The following is a 24061-nucleotide window of genomic DNA, read 5'->3' on the forward strand; positions in this document are numbered from 1 at the left end:
TGGACTGTGCGGTCCAGGGGGCAGGACTGGGGTTTGCCATTTGTGTGTCCCTGGTGCTTCTCTCAGTGTCTGACACCTGGTGAGACTTGCCACCTGTTTGGTGCATGGGTGAGTGTGGTTGTTTGCACTAGCGTTGTTATTGGAAATCACTCAATTCTTGTTCTCACCCACTCCTGCCTCCTCTGAGAAAAAGTGTGGCAGAAAAGTTCCCTGAACTACTAACACAGGGGGATTTAGCACCCTTAGATATTTTTAACTTTTCCATAGAAGGCAGCACCTCCCGCTCCCCTCCACCTTTTTTTGAAGCAGCAGCATTTACAAATATTGAAACCAACTTTGTATATCCCCACTCTGACTTCTGGGCCTATTTAATAAATATTCACTCAAACATGTACTCTGTGTCAGGCATCATTTTTGGCACTTGGGAAACATCAGGGAATGATGTTTGGGGAGGAAGCTGATCTAGCTGGGGCCCAGGTGGGGTTGGAATGGAGGAATGGAGTCCTGCCCTAAAGCCAGCGTGGCCTTTGTCCTGCGTGCCTTGGGACCTGATCCTGGTGGTTCCCTCCACTTCTCTGATTCTTGGTTTGAATATATATTGACTGAAGAGTTGGAATAGAAATATCTTCATATTCTGTTTTCAGTTCTAGGATCGTTTATTCATCCAGTAATGTTTGTCAAGGGTTGAATGTCCAGTGGAGAATGGCTGAATTTGCACCATCAGGGAACTCACAGCTGGAGGGGGAACCCCACAGGGACTGCGAAGGCTTACTGCAGATGGAGGAGTGCCATGATGATCATGAGTCCCAGGAGCATCCTTCCAGGACAAGCAGATGGGTTCAGGGAAGGCTGGGCAAAGAGGGGCAAGTCAGCCATGCCTGGAGAGGAGCGGCATCTGCTGGGAGTCCTGTTTTGTCAGTTGTCATTCCCAAATGTTTGGTGGTGTGTTCCCCGCAGCAGGCCTGCATGTACCTGGATGTCAGAGTGGGAGGCCATTAGCTCACTGGTTCAGAAATAGTTCCTGGTTATGCCTGTCATGTGGTGGCCCGTTCTCAGCTTGGCAGATACAGCAGCGACCAACCGAAGCCACCGGTGGGAGCAGAACTGGATGATGGAGGTCCTAGGAAGGGTTCCAGCCACACTGGGCTTCAGACCCTCCTGAGTCAAAGCCTGGCTTCCTTCTCCTGCTGGAGGCAAAGGCCCTTATCGTTTTTTGTGGCTGCAGTAACAAATTTCTACAGATCTGGTAGCTTAACACAACAGAAATTTATTGTCTTACAGTTCTGGAGGCCAGAAGTCTGAAATCAAGGTGTCAGCGAGGTTGACACCCTCTGAGGTGCTAAGGGACAGCCTTTCCTTGCCTCTTCCAGCTGCTTGTGGCACTGGATGTTGCTTGGCTTGTGGCGGAATCATTCCAATCTCTGCTCTTGTCTCCATGTACCTTCTCTGTGTCCGTCTCTCCTCATCTTTTAGGGCCTCCAATGATCTCATCTCAAGATTATTATTTTTAAACAACTTTATTTAATTTTATTATTATTTTATTAATTTATTTTAGGAATGGGGTTTTACCATGTTCCCCTTGCAGCTCTCCTACTCTTGATCTCAAGCCATTGTCCTGCCTCAGCCTCCCACAGCATGGGATTACAGGCATGAGCCCCCATACCCATCCAAGATTCTTAACTTCATTACATCAGCAAAAGCCCTATTCCCAAATAAGGTCATAGGCACCAGATTCTAAGGGCAGTATCTTTTTTCAGTGGGTGAAGACAGCATTCAACCCACACTAGTAGGCCCCAGCACTTCTGGGGAAAGCCAAGGCTTAGACCTCATATCCAGATGCTCTTTTCTGTGGTTTTGTCACTTTTTCTTATCTTATATGAGAAATATATGCATATCTTAAAAAGGCAATTAAAATTTTGTTGATATAATTTCACTTTCACATTGAGTAAAAGCTGCAAGAAGAGTACAAAGAACTCCCTCATATACTTTACCCAAGTTCACCAATGAAAAAATGTTGCCCCCTAAGTGGGTATAATGTACACATTTTCTCACAGCCAGTTGGCAGATTCATCAGAGCCTCATGCTCCCCCTACCCCTCACAGCGTCAGACAGAGTTTACCATGGGGCTGGACAGTTGTGATTGGTCTCTCAGGCAGCTGCTCACTCTAAGACTTGCTGTAGGCTGTGGCATTACATCTGTCACTGGGAAGGTGGCATCATCCTGGCACAGTCACAGAGAGGCCAAAGACACAATTCTGTTCACCCCCCATTTAAAGCCAAGTGGCCATCCTGGGTTCTGGGGGACCCTTCCTTGCTTGTTCTGTCCGCTCTGCCCTTGGATGTGTCAGTTGCAGGCACTTCAGATGCAGGTAGAGTTATTTAGAGAAGGCGGCTCCCCGCACCGCCTGCTGCCTTTTGGTCCATTTTGAGCTGGGTGTCCGAGCCTCTGCCCTACATCTAGGAACTAACAGAGTCAGGTGTTGGGTGCAGAACAGAGATTGGCAGGAGATGAGCAGGATGTTCAGAGTCTGCCAGGAGTTCTGCGCTTGAAGCTCTGAAGAGCTTCCATCCTACCTTCCTGATGATGCAGACTTTAGGTGAGGGGGAGAGGCAAGGAGGTTACAGGATTTACCTTTTGGAAAGACTACTTTGATATGAATGCAGAATCAGGGCTGGAAAACTAGTGAAAGAGAATGTCACAATAAATAGTATAATTGCAAGTCCAGTTTTAGAGGTTTTGCCGGAGGCACATGGAGGGGGTAGCTTGCTTGATTTGTATTAAATTAAATTGCATTACTTAGAGTCCCTATAAATGCTGGTGGATCAATGTAGCTGATGGTTTCATAACAAAACAAGAATGATAATAATAGCGTCTAAGAGAATGCAAACCTTAATAGTACAGTGTTGTTTTTGATCCTGCCACTGTATGGTATTGAATTTACCTGGGTTATAGAGTCTCATAATTGTCCCAAAAGCTGTGGAAAGAGGCAGGGAGAGTATTTTTTGCTGCCATTGTGGGGATGAGGAAGCTGAGACACTCAGAGGTGACCTGAATTGCTGAGGGTCATGCACCTAGTAAGTAACAGAGCTGCACTTGGACCCTGAGTCTTAGAAAAGACCCCACACTAGTTCTTTTGCTGATTTCTGAGCTATGCCCATTTCTCTCACTATGGAATTGTTTTCCACTATACCTCTAAGAAGCTGAACTGGGACATAACTGGGGCACAAGATGGGGGATGGGGCTTGCCCTCTTCTCAGCAGCCAGAGAAGGCCTTGGGAGCAGTGAAGAGCCTTCTGTAACCTGAACTGCCTGACATCCTTGCCCTTAGCCACATGGGGCTGTTGAACACTTGACCTGGGGCTGTAGCAGCTGAGGGACTGCAATTTTTGTGTGAATTAATTTCAACAGACTTAAATTTAAATAGCCCTCCCTATGTAGCCAGTGGCCACCTCATTGGACAGCATACGTCAGCGCTGTAAAAGTCAAGTGTGAGCCACAATGGGACATAGGAAGGACTTTTCAGGAAACCATTTGACTGTTGGGATTGTCCTTTCATCTTTTAGGGGTATGGTGGGGAGTACCTGCTGATGGGGATATTAGAATGCCTTTCTTTTTTTTCTTCCCTTGATGTGCTGAGACTCCATGCCCCGTCATGGGTATCCCAGAGCTGTGGCTAGTGGGTTTGCTGGCTGAGATGGGTCCTGAGCCCTAGGCCCCTTTGCCCAGAAAGGAAAATCCCGAGGAGGCTGCTGATGCTAGCCCTGGAAGACTTTAATTCGAGGGTGGCACACCTGACAATGCCTTGGGTAATGAGTGTTTGTTTCCGGAGGCTCATGGGACACCCACCCCAGGGCTGATTGCAGGTTGGATGCTGTTTGGTGAGAATGGTTGCATACCCACCCACTGATGACAAAGGGACAGGTCAGAAGGACAGGGCCTTTCTTTGAATGGAAAACCTGACCCAGGGTCTGTCCTGGAAGATGAAAAATGAACTGGGCAGTGAACTGGGGAGGAGAGGTTAACTTCTGGGGGACTTAGAGAAGAGGGGGGAAGGAGGAGAGGAGCTTGGGATTAGTCCCATGAAGGCTGCGCTCTTGTTTGCCCAAGTCTCCTCCCGTATGGGACACAAAGTGGGCTTGTAATACAATACTGGCTGAAAGGAAGAAAAACGGCAGAGGCTAGCACTGGGGCCACCCTGAGCAAGTCGTGTGTTCATCTGTGCATGTTCTGGACAGTACCACGAGGTCAGTAAATGCCTCTGCCTGGCATCTACCACAAAGCTCAGTCCAGAGGGTGCTCTGTGGCCCTGCCAAGAATAAGGCCTCATCAGGAAAGGCTCAACCTGTATTTTCCCAGCCTACTTTGAGCCATCTCCTGAATAAAGGACAGCTTGCCTGGGCAGTACCGCTCCTGTCACAAAGACGGAAAGGAAAAGTATGGCAAGTGCTTTAAGACTCCTTTTAATGTCAGCTTTCTACATCCAGATAAGGAGAAGAGCTCACGATGGTTCTGTAATTTGCCAGACATCTCACAGGAGATTCATTGCTGAGTATCTGAGCACACACAGGCTCCGTTTACAGACTGGAAAAGTCTTTCTGGTCAGTTTGCCTCCACTGACATTTATTGAGTGCCTGTAGTATGTGCTTGGATGCTGCCTTGAGAGGGTGCTTTGGGTTTGAAGGCTCTGGAAACCTATGGCTTTGGAGCACTCATTCCTACACAGCGCTGACCTTTGTTCACGTTTGTGCTCAGCCAACAATCCTGTGTAGGAGAGTGGAGCCTGACAAATGTTTGTGGAAGGCCTGCCTGGCTGACTCCATACACAGATTGCATAGGGTTTTCCAAATGGCAGCTGGGGAGAAGTTCTGGATCTGTCAGAACTGAGTGGGAGAACCTGCAAAACAGGCAGGGGTGTATACGTCCCTTTTCCAAAGTGACCCTCTTGCCTAGCTTTTGGGAACAGGATCTGTCCTCGATGGTCCCTCACTAACTGCCTGGCTTACTAACTGTTGCAGATCTGGGGATGTCTGTTGTTAAGACACCATGCATCTGGATGCCTCTTGAGTGTAGAGTGCTGGCTCAGCTGCAGGGTGGGGTGGGATGGGGGGTGGTTTGAAACCTCTTTCAAAAATACCATTATGGAGACACCAACACAGCACTGACGTGGATGCAGAACCTAAGTGCTCTTGGAGATGAGGTCGGCACATGAAGCTTCTCTGATTTTACAGTTGCCACCAGGGACTCAGGATTATGTTCCTGTTAACTGAAGACACACCGAGAGGCCTGGCTTAGGCAAAAGCTGGCCAGTGGGGTGTATCAGGGAGGCCCTAAAAGGGTTAGTACAGTGGGTGAATTGTACCTCCTAAATAGATATGTTCAGGTTCTAACCCCTGTCCCCTTGAATGTGACCTTAGTTGGAAGGATCTTTGAGGATGTAATGAAGTTATGGTGAGGTCATCTTGGGGTATGGTGAGCTCTTAATCCAATGAAGGATTTTTTTGTAAGAGAAAGGACACATGTGGATACAGACACACTCTGGGAGGAAGGCCATGTGATGGTGGAGGCAGAGATTAGATGGATACAGCACCAAGCCAAGGGAGGCCATGGATTCCTGGCAGCCACCAGAAGCCAGGAGAGGCAAGGAAGGGTTTTCCCTTGGAAACTTCACAGACAGCACAGCCCTGCTGACCCCTTGATTTTGGACTTGCAGCCTCCAGAACAGTGAAAGAAAATATTTCTGTTGTTTCAAGCCGCCTATTTTGCGACCATTTGTACAGCAGCCCTGAGAATCTAATACAGAAGGGAATCTCATCATGTCTTGAGGTGATGGCTTTCCTAGACTCCATTTAGAGCAAGGAATTGCATGTTTATAAGCAAACTTTGACATTTGCCTCTGCTGATATGGCTGGGAATCCTCTCTTTCATTCTTCGTTATTAATGGGTATTTATTATGTCATAGGATTTGTCATTAAATCTTCTGAAATCTGGTAATCCAAGCCTCCAACCCATAGTTTGCATCAACCAGGTGGTAACCCCCAGGCTCTGCTGGTTTCCATTCCTTTATCTTGATTCCATTCCTTTATCTTGATTCTCCCTGGCCGAGAGCTTTTCTGACCCACCTAAAATCTATTCATTTCAGACCCTGGCCTTTACAGGATGCCTTTTGACGCCCCTGCTGGCCACCACATATCATGTTCTGAAGTTCTACAGCCTTCTGAGTTGTACACTGACCATCTGGGGGCTCAAGTCATCCTCAGACTGGTATGCAGCCACTCAAACATTCCTGTTTGTTTCCTGTGAGTCAGCATTGTGCTGGGCTTCCAAGGAGTCTGCTGTCCTCTATACTGCCTCTTCCTGAGCACTCACTGTGTTCCAGGCTTCTCTCAGCCCTTCCTGGGTACAGTGCTAGGAAGTAGAGAGTCATATCCACTCCAGTAAATGATTGCTGAGTGGATGAATAAAGCTATTTTCACCACCAAGATAAAGATGGGAAAGTGAGACTCAGAAATAAGAAACTTGCCTAAGGTCTACACAGTTTACCAGTGCAAGTGCTGGGATTGAACCCTGGCCTGTCTGACATAGGGACCACTATTAGCCCAGGATGAAATCTTGTCTGCAGAGGACAGAGCAGGAGCAGCACTGTCCATCCAGTCTGGGTGATCTTCTTTGCAGTGGGACCAGGGGTGATAGGAACTTGTTGCATGGATGAAGTGGAACTTTTCTTCCCAGAAAAGAAGACAAGAAGACAGGGCTCTGACACCCATGGTCTCCAGCAGCCCTTTCTGCCTGGAGCCAGTATGCCCAACCCCGCTTTGGCTCTTGGATAAGAGGGAAAGGCCTTACCATATGAGCAGGAATTGTGCATCGAGGCGCGTGGTTTACTCACCTTTCCTGCTATGCCTAACCTTCTCTTCTCCTTTTTCTGTCTCCTCAGACCCTCAGGGGGCACACATTTCAGCATAAGCTACAGCGTTTTGTCTGCATTCACATTCCTCTCGATCTGCCATGAATTTTTTTTTTTTTTTTTTTTTTTTGAGACAGAGTCTCGCTCTGTCGCCCAGGCTGGAGTGCAGTGGGGCAATCTCGGCTCACTGCAAGCTCTGTCTCCCAGGTTCACGCCATTCACCTGCCTCAGCCTCCCAAGTAGCTGGGACTACAGGCGCCCGCCACCACGCCTGGCTAATTTTTTTCTGTATTTTTAATAGAGACGGGGTTTCACCGTGTTAGCCAGGATGATCTTGATCTTCAGTCCTCAAGATCACTTCGTGATCCGCCTGCCGCGGCCTCCCAAAGTGCTGGGATTACAGGCATGAGCAACCGCGCCCGGCCGACTTGTTTTTTTACTAGCCGTCAATCTCCAACCCTCTGTCACAGCCTAACAGGGGCCGGGGGAAGACTTACGACTGGGGTCTCAACCTTGGTTAGGGGCACTGTAGGGTTAAATAAAGCTATGTAAGACACCTCCCCAAAAAATAAAAACAAAAACTAAAGACCACCAAAGAAAGTAGGAAACCTCAAAAAACTGGGAATCACTATTACCTTAAAGCCCAAGTGCTCTAGGAGGAGGCAAAACAAAATGAAAACAGAGCAGGTTATCACTCAGCTAACTGATGTCATGGCTGTTACATGTCCCATCTCATGTCATCTAAATCAGGGGCCAGCAAACTGACAGGCTATCAGTTTTTGTAAATAAAGTTTTATTGGCATATAGCCATGTCAATTCTTCTATGTGCTATCAGTGCTGCTTAGGTACTATTATAACAGCAGAGTCTGGTCCTGACCAGAGACCCTGTGGCCTACAAAAAGCCTAAAATAGTTTCTGTCTAACCCTTAAAGAAAAAGATTGCCGGCCCCTGTTCTAAACTGCACTTCTGATTTCTAACTAGTCGGAGCTATTTTTTTATGGAGGGCAGACAGTTTCTCATTTGCTCTGCATAGCAGGCCTTGGCAGCCGAGGGCCAGGGAGGAGCTTGCCCAGATCATGCAGCCAGTCCCTACACAGCTGGCATTCACCTCCAGGTCTGCCTGACCCTGCAGCCTGCACCCTGATCCCCTGCTCCTCTGCCTCCGTCCCCTGCTGGGCTTCTGCAGGAGACGGTCCAGGCCCACACTGCTTAGAGAGGTTTCCAAGAGTACATGATCTGTTAGGGATTGTTTGTGAGATTTAGCTTTCGGTGAGAGCTCTTGAGAAGACGCCTATATCTCTTCCCATGCAATAGCTCCAGCCCCCTGCCCTGCACTCGCATAGAGCAGGGGCCCAATAATATTTTTTGATTAAAGGTAGGAACCAATGAAGAGGGCAGCCCTCAAGCCAGGGCACTGCAGTGTAGCATAGAACAGCCCAGCCTCTGGAACCCATGCCAGGCCACAAGTTCCAGTCTGCTATGACCTTGGACAAGGTAGACTACCTCTCTGGGCCTCACTTTTCTCATCCGTAAAATGGGGATAAAGACAGCATCAACCCTAAATGCCCACTGTGAGGTTACAGGAGCTACTGCAGGTTGTGTGCATGGAACATTCTTAGCATATCTGTCACCACCAGGACAGAAACGGGCTGTTATTATCGAGGCTCCAGGCTGTTTACTGAAGATTCTTTAGAAATGGAGAAAGGAAGAGTAGAATGCTGGTCTTTGGACAGTCCGGGCAAGTAAGACTGTCAGGCAGGTGACTGTGGTGAAGACGGCCCAGCAAGCCCTTCCTCTACTCAGATCACCCTTGGAAAGCCAATCTGAGAATTGCTGTCCTTCACTGGGGCTGGGAAAGGCAAGGCATCTGGCCTCAGCCTCCCTGGACACCTGCTCCTGAGGAGCCTGCAGATACCTCAGGAACTACTGCTGCACTCCAGCGTTGGGACGGCAGCAGCAAGACCTTCAAGCTGCATGCTGGGGCGAAGTTCTGCCCCAGGGGCTTGTGTTCCCCCCAAGACTGTCAGAGCACCACCCGTACTGGTCAGGTGCTTCCCAGTGGCCTCCGTGTGGCGGGCCACTCCAGCCGGCCAGCTTTGTTGCTTTGCAGAAAGTCACTGGGCTGAGCAGCAGGCAGCGAGTTGGAGAGCCCCTTGCCATTTATTTGCTGGTCACTCACAGGGCGTTTGATGGTTTCAATTGAAGCCGTTGAACTGTGGCCTAAGTCAGTTATCACTGTGTTGCTCCTGCTTGAATTAGATGTGCCCCAACCCAGTGGCACAGTGGAATCAACTTTAAAAATAGCTGTGCCTTGGGAGACCGAGGTGGTCGGATCACAAGGTCAGGAGTTCAAGACCAGCCTGACCATCATGATGAAACCCCGTCTCTACTAAAAATACAAAATATTAGCTGGGTGTGGTGGCAGGTACCTGTAATCCAGCTACTCAAGAGGCTGAGGCAGGAGGATCACTTGAACCCGGGAGGCGGAGGTTGCAGTGAGCCAAGATCCCGCTATTGCACTCTACCCTGGGCAACAGTGCAAGACTCTGTCTCAAAAAAAAATAATAAATAAATAAAAATAGCTTTGCCAGGGTTCCACTCCCAGAGAAGCTGATGACATAATTGTTCTGGGAAGGACTGGGGCATCTGTGCTTCTTGAAGCTCCCAGGTAATCCTAATGTCAGCCAAGTTTGAGCTGTATATTAAAAAAAAAATTAATTAAAACAAATTTTTAGAGACAGAGTCTCATTCTGTCACACAGGTTGGAGTGCAGTGATGTAATCATAGCTCACTATAACCTCGAACTACTGGCTTCAAGCAATCCTCCCGAGTAGCTAGGACTACAGGTGCATGCCACAATGTCCAGCTAAGTTTTTATATATGTATATATTTTTTGTAGAGATGGAGTTTTGCTATGTTGCCCAGGCTGGTCTTGAACTCCAAGCGATCCTCCTGCCTTGACCTCCCAAAGTGCCAGGATTACAGGTGTGGGCCACCATGCCTGGCTGTTCAGCTGCATTTAGTCATTTACCTGTGTGCCCTCCCTTGCCATGTGTGCACACCTGGTACCTGAAGACCTGGGAGACAAATCAATGACGGGTACATAGGAAATAATAATGGAGAGAGCCACCAGTTAGTGAGCCGCGACTACTGCCAGGAGCTACGCTAAGTCCTCACCATGCTGCTAGGAGGAAAGTTCTGAAATGTCCCCATTTTATGGATGTGAATACTGAGGTCATGAGGGTAAAATAACATGCCCAAAGGCACAGAGCTGGTAGTGTTGGAGTCAGAACTAGACTTAGGTTCCCTGAGATTCCAAAGTGCTACCTTTGCCTTGGCCATCCCTGCTTGGACTGTCAGTGAGGACAACTGTGTGTTGGGATTGTGGTCCACACTGGAAATCCCAACTAGGTCCCACCCGATGGAAAACTGAAGTTCCTCATTACTTCTAGTGCCAGTGTAGAAGCTGACCCAAGTTGCCTTTTTGGAAAAAAAAAAGAAGGCTGGGCGCGGTGGATCACGCCTGTAATCTCAGCACTTTGTGGGGGGGCGGGTGGATCACGAGGTCAGGAGATCGAGACCATCCTGGCTAACATGGTGAAACCCCATCTCTACTAAAAATACAAAAAAATTAGCCAGCGTAGTGGTGGATGCCTGTAGTCCCAGCTACTCGGGAGGCTGAGGCAGGAGAATGGCATGAACCCGGGAGGAAGAGCTTGCAGTGAGCCTAGATTGCACCACTGCACTCCAGCCTGGGGACAGAGCAAGACTCCGTCTCAGAAAAAAAGAAAAAAGAAGACATAGTTTAGGAAATTCAGTATTTAAGTTATTTCTTGGCCTCTCAGCAGGGCTTTATGTTTTCGAAGGGTGGGCACTTAAATTACACAGATTGGGTTTTTCTGTTCCTCTTTGAACACTGGGCTGTGTGAGGAGGAGGAGGAAGAAGACTGAATCTTACAAAGCTGAGATGATCAGATACTGCCGGATGTGCCATGGGGCCTGGAGAGCTGACGTTGCTAATATATCACCCCATTGGTGCCTACAGTTTCCATTCTCTGATTAGAGATCATATTTCTTTGACTTGATACTCAAATGCCTCTGAGTTTGATCCTTTCTCATATCCTGAATTCGATTTCCAGTTCCCCAGAGTTTTATCCTAATTTTATACATTATTGAAGTTTTCCCAATAAAATGTCTTCATCATCATCATCATCATCATCATCATTATTATTAATTTTTCTTTTGAGATGGAGTCTCACTCTCACCGAGGCTGGAGGGCAGTGGCACAATCTTGATTCACTGCAACCTCTTTCTCTCGGGTTTAAGCAATTCTCCTGCTTCAGCCACCTGAGTACCTGGGACTACAGGTGCGCACTGCTACACGGGGCTAACTTTTGTATTTTTTAGTAGAGATGGGGTTTTACCGTGTTGGCCAGGCTAGTCTCAAATTCATGACCTCAAATGATCCGCCTGCCTTGGCCTCCCAAAGTGCTGGGATTACAGGTGCAAGTCACTGCACCCAGCCCATCATCATTATTGATGTCATTTATTACACACACAGCATTGTATTTCCAAAGAATTGATACAGGTGAGAAAACAAAATCAGTAACTCTTCCTTGACTAATCAGATTGTTTTCAGATATCTGATATGTTTTGTCTTTACATTAATTAATGATTTTATATAGTCATAGGTGTAGGGAATAGTTTGTAGTCACTTTTTTTTTATCCTAAAGCAGAAACATTTTTATTACAATATATCCTAAACATTTGATGTACCCTAAATATTTTTTCATTTTATTAAAGCAGCTTACAAATGATCATTTTTAGAGAGTGTATAATGGTTCATCAAGTGGACAAGTCATATTCTAAATCAGTTCTCTGTTGTTAAAAATTAAAGTGCCTAGTAGTTTGCTGTTACGCTTCTAAGGGTGCCATGAGCATCTTCGTGCATATAACTTTTTTCTTCTTGGAAAATCTTTTGGACAGATTCTTAGCAGGATTATTGAGTCAAAGGGCACAGTTTTATGACTCTTGACCCACATTGCCAAATTACTTTCAAATAAGGTTGTTTATGCTGCTTCAATCAACATGTGGACATGCCAGTTTCACCACAATCTCATCAACACTAGGTATTATTAGCTTAAAAAAATTATCATTCAATGGGTGCAAAATGGTCTCTTGTTAGATTTATATATTTTTTTATCCTTAGTGAGGCCAATTTTCTTTTTTCCATCTGTGTGTTTACCAACTCTCTTTGGGAATGCTGACATTGCCTGCTCCTCCAGCCAAGTTCGTTACTTTCCATGTGGACGCCTTCAAGTTGTGCCAGTTGCAACGCAGCCTTGACTTAAAATGAGTGAGCTTCAACATTGAGCCTTTGTATGAAATTCGGCTTAGCACACTGGCCCCTGAGTTTGAAGGCTGGGATTGCAACACCCTGCTCTTCACGTCATGGGGTTCTGCATGAAATCACTGAACTGGCCTTATGGTCTTTATGACTTCAAACTTAACAGTTGTCCCCCTAGATATGTCTTATGAGCTAGGCAGGGTTTTTCTTCAGAAAGCTTTGAGATACAGCTCCTTCAACTATTTTTGGGTTTCCTAGCTTGAAAAACGAAGAGAAGTCCCTGTGTGTTCATGTTGTCTCTTTATTTGTGGGGCTGTTGTGTTTCTAGATGGTTTTTTCTGGTTTTCTCTTGCTGCTTCACTCACCACATCCTGTGGAGCTGGAGGCTTCTCTAGCCCTGTTTGTCTCTGCCTGTCTGACATTGAGTGCCTGGAGCCCTCCTTAGCTCTCCAGCTGGAATCTTCCTCTGTAGGAAGGCTGAGGCTAGCAGGGAGAAGCCAGGATGGATTTTAAAGAGGCTTGTCGTCTCTAAGGAAGAGTGGAGCTTACATCTTTGGGTTTACAGAAATGCCCACATTCAACTCAGGGGGAATAAAGGGATGGGAGTTAGAATTTCAACTTGCAGTTGCAGAATCTCAGAGTTAAAAGAAACCTCAGAGGTCATCTCTTCCAACCCTTCTCCAGAGCAGCTTTAATTGCCTGTGTGGGAGATTCAGGGCCAGCAGCTGCAGCTTCCCTTTCCCTGCCTCTGACTTGCCAGGTGAGTTTAGATGAGTTCCTTGCTTTCTTGAGTGTTTATTATTATTACTAATAAACAAGAGGATGAATATTTGAAGTTCTTCTGCTGTCTTAAAGCCCTCAAACTCCACTGGCTACTGAAATCTTATATGCAAGCTTTATACCTGTAACCAGTTAAAGGAGAGCTGCTTTGATAAAAATAGGGTTATAGCCCTCCTGCTGAACCTCCCATCTCCACCTGGCCCCCAGAAGTCACTCAGGAGGCTCTCTTGAGTGAGAGAGCCTAGGGATTTGTGGAGTACAGTTGGAAAGGGTGGCACTGTGACCTATGGTTATAATAACACCGGCACCTACTTATTGAACATTAACCAGGCATCAGGGGCTTGGCACAGGTCATGTTCAGTTCTGACAGACACTTTGGGAGCTCTGAATCCTTATCCCCATATCATAGATCAGATCTGAGCCTCAGGGAGGTGCTCGTTGCTCTGCCACACAGAGGTCACACAGGAAGGAAGTGGTGGAGACTCAGTTCCAGCCCAGGTAGCTCAGCAGCAAGGCCTGTCTGCTTCAGCTCTGAGCTTTACTGCCTCTTTGTGACTTGTGACCTTCAACCTGACACACAGCATCCCAGCCTGCCCTGGAGTTTGGTTTTTTGAGTTGTCATCCCACCTGCCACCTCTGACAGCCCCAGTATTTAGTGTTTTAGGTGCTCCCAGATCCACGATGTGTAGTAATAGGCTAAAGGCATCAGTGTTCTCTAGAATACTTCGTACCACTTAGCAAATAGCCTCTGCGACGCCACTGGTTTTGTGATTTTCCTAACCAAACTTTACTATCCCTTTCTTATTGTCCTCTTCACTTACTCTTGTTTGCACAAAGCCCAGGCTCTAATTTATTCCCCTTGTCCTTAATCCTCTCATCTGTTTCTCCAGGGATCACCCTCAGAAATAAGGATGTCCAGTAGGTCTGGTGGGCATCTGAATGAGGATGGCCTCCAGGGTGTGTACATTTCCTGGGGGGAAACTGAAGCTGGAGTCTGGGCTTCTCAAATGTAGATTCTGCCCCTGAAGCCGGTTTCTCAGAATGGAGGCTCCTGGTACTTCCTAAGCCTCCATCTGCTGCAGCAGATACCTGAAGAAACTGTGGACAGTTCAAAGGCTGGATTATTTAAGAAATCTTGGCTGGGCATGGTGGTTCATGCCTGTAATCCCAGCACTTTTGGGAGGCTGAGGTGGGCAGATCACTTGAGGTCGGGAGTTCAAGACCAACCTGGCAAACATGGTGAAACCCTGTCTCTACTAAAAATACAAAAAAGTTAGCCTGGCATGGTGGCACATGCCTGTAACCCCAGCTACTCAGGAGGCTGAGGCAGGAGAATTTCTTGGACCCAGGAGGAGGAGGTTGCAGTGAGCCGAGATCATGTCACCACACTCCAGCCTCAGCAACGAAACCAGACTCTGTCTCAAAAAAAAGATATCTTGTATCAGTTCTGACACTTGCATTACTAGCTGTCACCCAACACCTTAGTTCCATAAGCTTGAAGGTTTCTTATCACTATAGGATTAAGTCTGTAAACCGCAGTTGTAAGTTCGGTGCCTTCTGTCAACTGTTCATCTCCCCTGGTTGCAGGCATGTTCTCACCCACATCCATGGTGATGGGTGTTAGGTGACAGCATGCTTCCCCATGCATTGCTGGGCTATCCTAGTGACAGTGTTATATTTACCCCAGCATCTGATGAGCAGAGCAGAGTCAGGGTTATGTGCTAATGTCTTGTTGCTCTTCTCTTCTCTTGCATGCTTACCTCCACACTGTCACTTCTTTCAAGCTGCTGATCACAAGTTACCTCTTACAGGAAGTTCTCCATGAGTAGCTTACTTCTCTTTCTCTTTTTTTAAGAGATAGGGTCTTGCTCTGTCACCCAGGCTGGAGTGCAGTGGTGCAGTCATAGTTTACTGCAGCCTCAAATTCCTGGGCTCAAACAATCCGTCTGCCTCAGCCTCCCTGAGTAGCTGGGATTACAGGTGTGTACCACCATACCTGGCTAATTTAAAAAAAAAAAAATTTTTTTTTGTAGAGACAGTACTCACTATGTTGCCCAGGCTGGTCTCAAATTCCTGGCTTCAAGTGATCCTCCTGCTTTGGCCTCCCAATGCACATTCCTGAGCCACCACATCCAGCCTTAGTTGTCATGTTTTTGTTTATTATTATTAGTAGTAGTAGTATTATTATTATTATTTTTAAATAGAGTCTTGCTCTGTTGCCCAGGCTGGAGTGCAGAGGCGGCACAATCTCAGCTCACTACAACTTCTGCCTCCTGGGTTCCAGTGATTCTCCTGCCTCAGCCTCTTGAGTAGCTGGGATTACAGGCACGTGCCACCACGCCTGGCTAATTTTTTGTGGTTTTAGTAGAAATGGGGTTTCACCATATTGTCCAGGCTGGTCTAGAACTCGTGAAAACAGGTGATCTGCCCTCTTTAGCCTCCCAAAGTGCTGGGATTACAGGTGTGAGTCACCGCACCCGGACCATTATTATTATAATTTTTTTAGAGGCAAGGTTTTGCTCTGTTGCCTAGGCTGGAGTGCAGTGGCACAAACATAACTCAGTGTATTCTTGAACTCCTAGACTTAAGCTGCCTTGCTAATTTATTTATGTGTGTGTCTGTGTGTGTATGTGTGTTTGTAAGTCTCACTATGTTGCCCAGGCTGATCTCAAACTCCTGGCCTCAAGTGACCCTTCCGCCTTGGCAGTTGCCATTTTTAGCATTATTGTTATTTGGACATTGTGATTAATACTTTACACAAATGACACAATTTAACCTGTACCAAATAATCGTCTTTCATTTATTGTCTAACAATAAACTCAACCAAATGTGTAAGTTCGTCTATCTATTTGTCCATCTAGTCATCATCTAATCACCCAACAGAAGTTTTACCAAACTCCTTTTTTATGTTAGGTGGTAGGTGAACAAAGTTGAAGAAAATGGGTGTCTAACTCAATGAGCTGGGATTCATCCACGCATTCAAACGGTCACGAGTGTTTGCACACTGCTCACTACCCTTGCTCGTTGATGCCAGCCTTGAGTCCAGGCTTTGCATCCTTGTCAGCAAGGTGTTCCCACAAAGTAGCTCCCATTTGCTATGATATGTTTGCCCTTCTGGTCCTGGAACCTTCATCTTGGTGGCACAAGGCCTGAGCATCTGTCATATAAACCTTCACGATGCGGGCTGTGTTCTCTAGGAAACAGACGCTAAGATGTAGATTAGCAAGTAGGATGTTTATTATGGGATTCCTTTGGGATCAACAGCTGTGAAACTGAAGGAGAAGAAACCATAGTTGGGCAGAGGGAGAAGTGGAGCTGTAACAATGTCCCAACAAAGGCCAATGCCAGAGGAGCCTAGGAGCTAGACTGATCCTTCAGAATTGTCCTGAATTGAGGTGAGGATTGATCAGTCATTTCATGTGCCCCTCGACCCCACCACCCAAAGGATGCCTAATCTTGAACAAGGTGATTGTATTCAGCCAAGGCAGTTCCCAGAGAGGGCTGAGAGCTGATGGTCATCTGCCAGCACTTTAGTAACTGCTTTAGAGAAGCCTGGATGGAGAAACATCTGCTTTGTTTTTTTGTTGTGATGGTGATTTGTTTTTAGTGAAAGGGTCTTGCTCTGTCACCCAGGTTGGAGTGCATTGGCATGATCATAGCCCACTACAGCTTCGACCTCCTGGGCTCAAGCGATCCTTCCACTTCAGCCTCCCAAGTAGTTAGACCTACAGGTCCATACCACAGCATCCGGCTAATTTTTAAAATATTTTTGTAGAGATGGGGTCTCACTGTGCTCCCCAGGCTGGTCTTGAACTCCTGGCATCAAGTGATCCTCCTGCCTCGACCTCCTGAAGTGCTGGGATTATAGGTGTGAACCACTGTGCCTGGCCAAATATCTGCTTTGCTTACCATTTTATCACCAGTATCTAGTACATAAAAGCACCCAGTATTTTGGGGAATGGAATTACCTAAGCTTTACAGAAGCACTGTGAGTAATTCATTTAGCAAATATTTATGATCTATTATGTTCCTATGACATGCCAGGCACGATTGCTACCCTTATGGAGGTTATAGTCTAGGGGGTTTGGGCTGAGCGGTGGCTCAATATTGACTTCCTGGAAGAGGCAACCTTCATACTGGGGGCGTGACTTCCTGGACGATGGGCTCTGGGCCAGCATTGGGCTCAGTGTTTCCTGGGTTCCCTAGAAGGTGGCTTATTGAGCTGGAGAGTTGAATGGATATGGGATGTTTTCTCAGGGAGGGGACTCTCTGTGGCAGCTCACCTCTGGGTGCACCTGTCCACCATGGGAAATTCCCTGCTTCACTTACCTTCATTGACGTTTGAACTCCCAGGAGCCTGGAACTTCCCCAGGTGCCCCATTGGCTTGGTGACTTTACATCATTACATCAGTTGAGTAATTGAAGAATGGAGGAACCATTCTTTTGAGCTAAGTGGAAAAATATATTTTCTCCTCTGTGAGTCACCAAAAACTACAGCTTCTTTTTTTTTTTTTTTTTTGTTTGAGACAGAGTCTCGCTCCGTTGCCCAGGATATAGTGCAGTGGTGCAATCTCACTTCACTGCAGTTTTTACCCCCTGGGTTCAAGTGATTCCTTGCCTCAGCCTCTTGAGTAGGTGGGATTACAGGCATCCACCACAACACCCAGCTAATTTTTGTATTTTTAGTAGAGATGGGGTTTCACCATGTTGGCCAGGCTGGTCTTGAACTTCAGACCTCAAGAGATCCACTGCCTTGTCCTCTCAAAGTGCTGGGATTACAGACGTGAGCTACCGCACCCAGGCTTAGAGCCCAGCTTATACGCAGTTACTTAGCTTCTGTGTGTGTGTGTGTGTGTGTGTGTTTGTAAATGAACTATTTTATTTCAGGAAGTTCTGAGCAGGGAGGATGAGATGGAATCAGTGAATTTTAGATCTCAAGGAGAACTAGAGATTGCTTGGTCCAACCTCCTTCCTCTGCAAGAGGGCCCTTGTGGGGAAGGGACTGGCCAAGGCTACCCAAAGAGCTTGGAGAGAGGTGCAGGGCATGTGACCATGTGCAAAGCATTTGCCAGTAGAGTTCAGCATTTTTTCCTGGCCTGTTCACCTCCTGACAGGGCACCAGGAAGGTGCTGTACAGCCTGGCATGTGGTGGGTGGTGTTTATCTGCACAAGTCATCCAAGTGATCAGAACGCTTTTACAGAAAACAATGGCTTTGATCTTCTGGGTGACAAGACCAAAGCATGCTGGCGGGAAGAGAGGTTTTTGGGGTTAGAGAAATGAAAACTGTTTACATTTAGGGCTGACTTAATAACTTAACACCTCTGAAGTGGGAGGATGTTTTTGAGGGAAAGTTGAATGTAAGTGTAGTACAAAAAGGAAAGTTTGAGGTAGAAGACTAGGAGTGGAAATACTTCTAATGGCTCAGGGAAAACCTCCTGGTAAGGTTGAACTTCCAGATGCCTCCTTCCTTCCCATGCCCCGACTGCATCCTCTGTTTCTACGGTGAGATTTGCATGGCACTTTACAGTTTCCAAAGCATTTCCTCACATATTATCTTCTTCAGTCCTCCCAGGAGGTGGTGCCACCAAAGGCTGTCTGACCACACCTGCGGCTTTTGGAGGGAGCTTGGCTTGGAACCCAGGGTTCTCTGAGTCAAAATCCTTTTTTCCTGGGACAGTGGTGGTCCTCACATTCCCTTCAAGGGAGATGTATAGACTTTAGAAGCCCAATCTCTGGTGCTAGACTTCCTTTCTTCACCTACCAGGCTTCTCCCTCTGCAGAGGTCTTGGGTGCCTTTTGTGACCATTCTGTGACCTGGTTTCTTGAAATGTAAGACGGGGATGATATGAGCACCTACTCACCTTCTTGGGTTGTTGTAGAGATGAAAACATCTTCACAGTTCCTGGCATCTATTGGAGTTGGATAACGATGTTAGGATTACTTGAGGATGGCTTTCCTACCTTGTTTTAATAGCAGCTCTAGAGTTTCAGAAACATAAGGACTGGACTTTTGGTGATCAAATCTAAACACTCTCCAGTAAAATCAGCGATGCTGCTGACTCTGAGTCTTTAATCATTCTAGTCTCTTCACCCTCTGAAAACAAGAGGATGTGTAGCACAGTGAGCAACAGCTGTGTGCCAGGGACTCAGCATTAAGTAGCATGGGATTACTCACGACTTCGCACTCATGGCAGCCTCACAGGTAACTTTGTCAATTTCTTTTTTTCCTTTTGTATTAAAAAAACAAAATGACTGGGTGCAGTGGCTCACGCCTGTGATCTCAGCACTTTGGGAGGCAGGGGAGGGAGGATGGCTTGAGCTCAAGAGTTCCAGACCAGCCTGGGCAACACAGTGAGACTCTGCCTCTACAAAAATAAATAAATAATAAAATAAATGAATCAATTAAAAGAATTAAGAAAAACAAAACAAAACTTTTGGAATAAGTAAAGCATTTACAAGACACAAAATCCAAAAGGTATACAAAGTTTTCCAATGAAGACTGCCAACCCTCATGTCCCCAGACCCCTGTTTCTCCTCCCTGGGACACAGTTGTTGCAGATTTCTTGCTCCTTCTTCCTGAAAGAGTCTGTGCATTATTGAAAAGAAGATGTGTGTCCATGAGTACATCTACAGACGAGTGTTGAGCACCTGTTGTGCACAGTGGTGGGAGCAGTGTGGTGGGAGTACACAGGGCAGGGAGACACGGGTCTGGGCTCCCCCTGCAGTTTGCAGTCGTATTAAAGGCTCAGCCTTACAGTGCGTGGGGCCTCGGCTTCAGAGGAAGGGCTGATCTTGGGAATGGCTGCTGCTTGACTTGGAGTACCTGCCTCCCTCTGGCCTCCTGTTGAGGCAGCCTGGGGTCAAATCCCAGCTCATCTATGCGCCAGGCTGCTGGATGGCTCCGATGTGGCCTAATTGTTCCCTGATGGCCCTGTCAGCCTGGCCGTGGGCTGTAGGAACAGGAGTAGCCATCCATTTTTCTTTCTTCTTCTTGGACGGAGGTGGTGGTTCAAATGAAATTTCAGCCTTACCCTTTGTAGTTTTCTACGTAATAAATCCTAACATTTATAATTAAGGTGACATGGGTTTTTCTGAGAAAGGCTTTGATTTCTTGCTTGCATGGACAGTTAATACTCCAGGCTCTTCAGGGTGATTCTCGCCCTCCTGTTCTGTAGCTTGTAGTCGTTATTTATTTTATGATAATTTCAAACTCGTAGAAAAAAATTATGAAGATATGAAGAACTACTGCACACCCAGATCATCAGTTGTTAACTCACACTCCACCCCACCACCAAATACGCTATTTTTTCCTGATCCATTTGAGTAAGTTGTAGACATGCCCTTTCATCCCTAAATATTCAGTGTGTGCTTCCCAAGGATAACGACATTCTTTTACACAACGACTGTGTAATTATTAAACTCAGGAAATTTAGCATTGCTGCAATTGTATTATCTAATCCTCAGGCCACACAAAATTTGATCAGTAGTCCCAATAATGTCCTTTTTGACATTTTTTTCCCCAATTACAGGTCATTATTGCATTTAGTGGCTGTGTCTCATGTTCCCCAGTCATACTTGACTTTGATTTTTTTTTTTTAAATAGAGTCTCACTCTGTGGTCCAGGCTGGAGTACAGTGGTATGATCCCAGGTCACTGCAACCTCCATCTTCTGGGTTCAAGTGATTCTCCTGCCTCAGCCTCCCGAGTAGCTGGTATTACAGGCGTGTGCCACAAAGCCTGGCTAAGTTTTGTATTTTTAGTAGAGACGGGGTTTCACCATGTTGGCCAGGTTGGTCTCGAACTCCTGACCTCAAGTGATGCACCCACTTTGGCCTTTCAACGTGCTGGGATTACAGGTGAGAGTCACTGCACCTGGACGACTTTGACATTTTTGAAGAGTCCAGGTAAGTTGTTTTGTAGAAACACTCCTCAGTTTGGGTTGAGACTGTTATTTTTGAAAGCTCATACTGCACCACTTGCTTTAATTCTGTAATCCTCAGTGGTCCCCCATGGCTGGTGGTCACATCCACATTTCTGTAGATAAGAAAATGGAGGCTTCGGGAAGTCGAGTGGTTTTTCAATGGTCACATTCTCAGCAAGTGGCAGAGCTAGGATTCAAATCCAGACTATCTGTGCTGAAACCTAATTTGCCTACCAGGCAACAGGAATAAGGACAACAATTAGACCCTGAGAATAACAAAGTGTTTATCAAGCACCCACTCTGAGCCAGAGGTTGTGTTAAGCACTCTGCAGATACTGCAGCACAATACTCGCATTCACCCCACCCCAGTCCAGGAGTAGCTGTTTTATGTTGTTGTTGTTTTGAGACAGAGTTTTGCTCTGTCGCCCAGGCTGGAGTGCTGTGGTACAATCTCAGCTCACTGCAACCTCTGCCTCCCAGGTTCAAGCAATTCTCCTGCCTCAGCCACCCAGGCAGTTGGGATTACAGGCATGTGCCATCATGCCCAGCTAATTTTTGTATTTTTAGTGGAGACGCAGGTCTCGCCATGTTGGCCAGGCTGATTTCTTCCTTCCTTCCTTCCTTCCTTCCTTTCTTTCTCTTTTTCTTTCTTTCTTTCTTTCTTTTCTTTTTCTTTCTTTCCCCTTCCTTCCTCCTTCCTTCCTTCCTTTTCTTTCCTTCTTTCTTTCTTTCTCCTTCCTTCCTTTCTTTCTTTCTCTCTCTCTGTCTTTCTCTCTTTCTTTCTTTCTCTTTCTTTCTTTCTGACAGATTCTCACTCTGTCGCCCAACTGTAACCTCTGCCACCCAGCTTCAACTGATTCTCTTGCCTCAGCCTCCCGAGTAGCTGGGATTATAGGTGCCTGCCACTGCCCCTGGCTAATTTTTGTAGTTTTAGCAGAGACAGTGTTTCACCATCTTGGCCAGGCTGGTTTTGAACTCCTGACCTCATGATCCTCCCCTCTCGGCCTCCCAAAGTGTTGGGATTACAGGCGTGAGCCACCGCGCCCAGCCTTCCAGGCTGGTTTTGATCTTCTGGCCTCAAACGATCCTCCTGCCTAAGCCTCCCAAAGAGCTGGGATTACAGGCGTGAGCCACTGTGCCCGGCTGAGTAGCTGCTTTTTTTTTTTTTTAATCCTCGATTTACAGATGAAGACCAGAGAAGCTAGGCTGACTTCCCATGTTGACACAGCTCCTAACTAGTGGGGATCGGCTCAGAGCTGGACAGACTATGTACTTCCCACCCTGCCCCGCACCCCATGGTCGGCTTGCTGGATTTGATAGAATCTAACAAGCGTGGGGGCCAGGCTCTGCTGACTCCCTGTGAGAAGCAGTATCTGTTTCTGTGTCCTTTTCTGGGGCCTTCTCCAGAGGGAAAGAACATATCCCAAAGCTGGAGCTTGCACTCAGGAGCTTCCCAGGGGAAACTGCTCCACTCTCTGCCATCTACAGCTCCTGCAGGTACCATAGTCTACCTCCGTGATCTATTTGCAGTGAACAATGGCGTTTTGATGATTTCCGCATCATGAACCCAAGTGCTGTTGCTCATTTCGAAGCTTGTTCACTGTCTCCTGCCAAGTGGCCAAGGGCTCCTACCCCAGCCCTTGGTGGCTGGTCCTGGCTGCCATCTGCCCACCCAGTTGGCCCCACTGCCTGGGCCACGTTCTGGTGGCATCCAAGGCCAGCAGCCGTGCAGGATGAGCCACCTTGCTGGTAGCAGAGATGGTGATTAGTCAATGTTGTGTGTTATACCCTGGGTCTCTCCATCTTTCCAACAGAGACCTGCCTTACATGTAGGACTGCCTCTCCTTGTTCAGGTTACCTAGCCCTTGTGCAATTCACCTTCTGATTGGAGAAGGAAGACAATACGGCCCTGCCTCTCAGCCTGTGGAGAGGAATGGATGATCTGAAACTGTGGCATGCTTGATATTCTGCTGGCAGAGAGGAGAACAGATGTTAACACAGAGCACACCTCTGCCCCGAACCTCCTGGGAGCCTCGGAGGTCCTGAGTCAGTCTGTCCTTGGCACTCAGGCTCCTCAGACGTCAAAGCACAGCACTGGGCCCAGCATGACCTTCTGCGGTCCCAGGCAACATCAGGGAAGTGTTGTCAGTGTCCTTAGAAAGCCCATGGCTTGCTTGGCCGCATCAGGTGCAGGTACCTCAGTCAACCACACAGCAGGTGGATATCCCATCCTTGAGAACTGTGTTAGGTGGGAGGATAGCCAGAGGGTCTGGGGGCAGCCACCTGACCCTTCAGTCCCAAGCTCTAGCACCTCCCATCAGACCTTCCTCTTCACTCCCTGCTTCTCCCACCAATTATTGGCATTGGCATATTTCTGAGCAAGCTCTCTCCTTGTGGACTGTCACTCTGTGGGTGGGAAGCGACCCCCTGCTGAGCAGGTTCAGTGTTTTGAGGTAGGGCTATGATCTTCTGCTTTGCACCGGGCTCTAAACACCCTGACCTGCCCAGGATTCTTGGCAGCTCCTGGGAGAAGCTTAGAAATTTTAATTTCTTTAATTTCCATGGAACATTGCTTTGTGTGTGTGGCTAAAAACATTAATTAAAAACATTAATCAGTTTGGCTGCCTTGGAAAGAGGTTCTTTTTTCTGCAGGAGCCAACGTGCTGGGTTATTGCAACCCCCTCTCCCCAGACCCTTACAAGGAGGAGGGGACAGGACATCAGCTTGCAAACCAACACTTCAGCCCTGTATTGGTGGATTTGTCTCTTGGTGTCAGGCAGACTCCTTAGCTCCTCTGAACTTTAGTTTCCACATCTGTAAGATGGGAAGAAAGGTTATGCCTGTCTCCTGATTTATTGGGGACTCTGTGTGTGTTCAGTGAGGTCCCAGGAGGACAGTCCTTAGTGAAATGTCCTCTACAGAATTTGCTAGTAAAGGTGCTGTTGTTATAATTAGCTGGATTTCCCTGGTAGTTTACAGAGTGCCTCTTTTGCGCACTGTCTCATTTAATCCTGTCAGCGCACCTGGCAGACGGGTAGTGTTTGAATCCACTCTTTTTCACAGATGAGTACACTGGAAAGGGAGGGTTACAGCCAGGCTTGGAGCTG

General features: G+C 47.1%; 1 protein-coding gene across 7 annotated transcripts in view; it reads left to right on the top strand.

Annotated features, from left to right (window-relative positions):
- LOC129041960 (uncharacterized) overlaps positions 1 to 24061 on the top strand; it is a 208282-nt gene that overhangs the window by 70519 nt on the left and 113702 nt on the right. For 2 of the 7 annotated variants that reach the window (XR_010127291.1, XR_010127293.1), the window contains one exon: positions 20637 to 20937. The exons of 4 other annotated variants lie outside the window; for them this stretch is intronic. The gene's annotated coding sequence lies outside the window, so the exon portion shown is untranslated. Of the gene's footprint in view, positions 1 to 19115; positions 19236 to 20636; positions 20938 to 24061 lie in introns of all 7 variants that reach the window. One more of the 7 variants, XR_010127292.1, reaches the window with a different exon arrangement.

This window comes from Pongo pygmaeus, chromosome 7 (genome assembly GCF_028885625.2).
Source record: "Pongo pygmaeus isolate AG05252 chromosome 7, NHGRI_mPonPyg2-v2.0_pri, whole genome shotgun sequence".
NCBI classification, from domain to species: domain Eukaryota; kingdom Metazoa; phylum Chordata; class Mammalia; order Primates; family Hominidae; genus Pongo; species Pongo pygmaeus.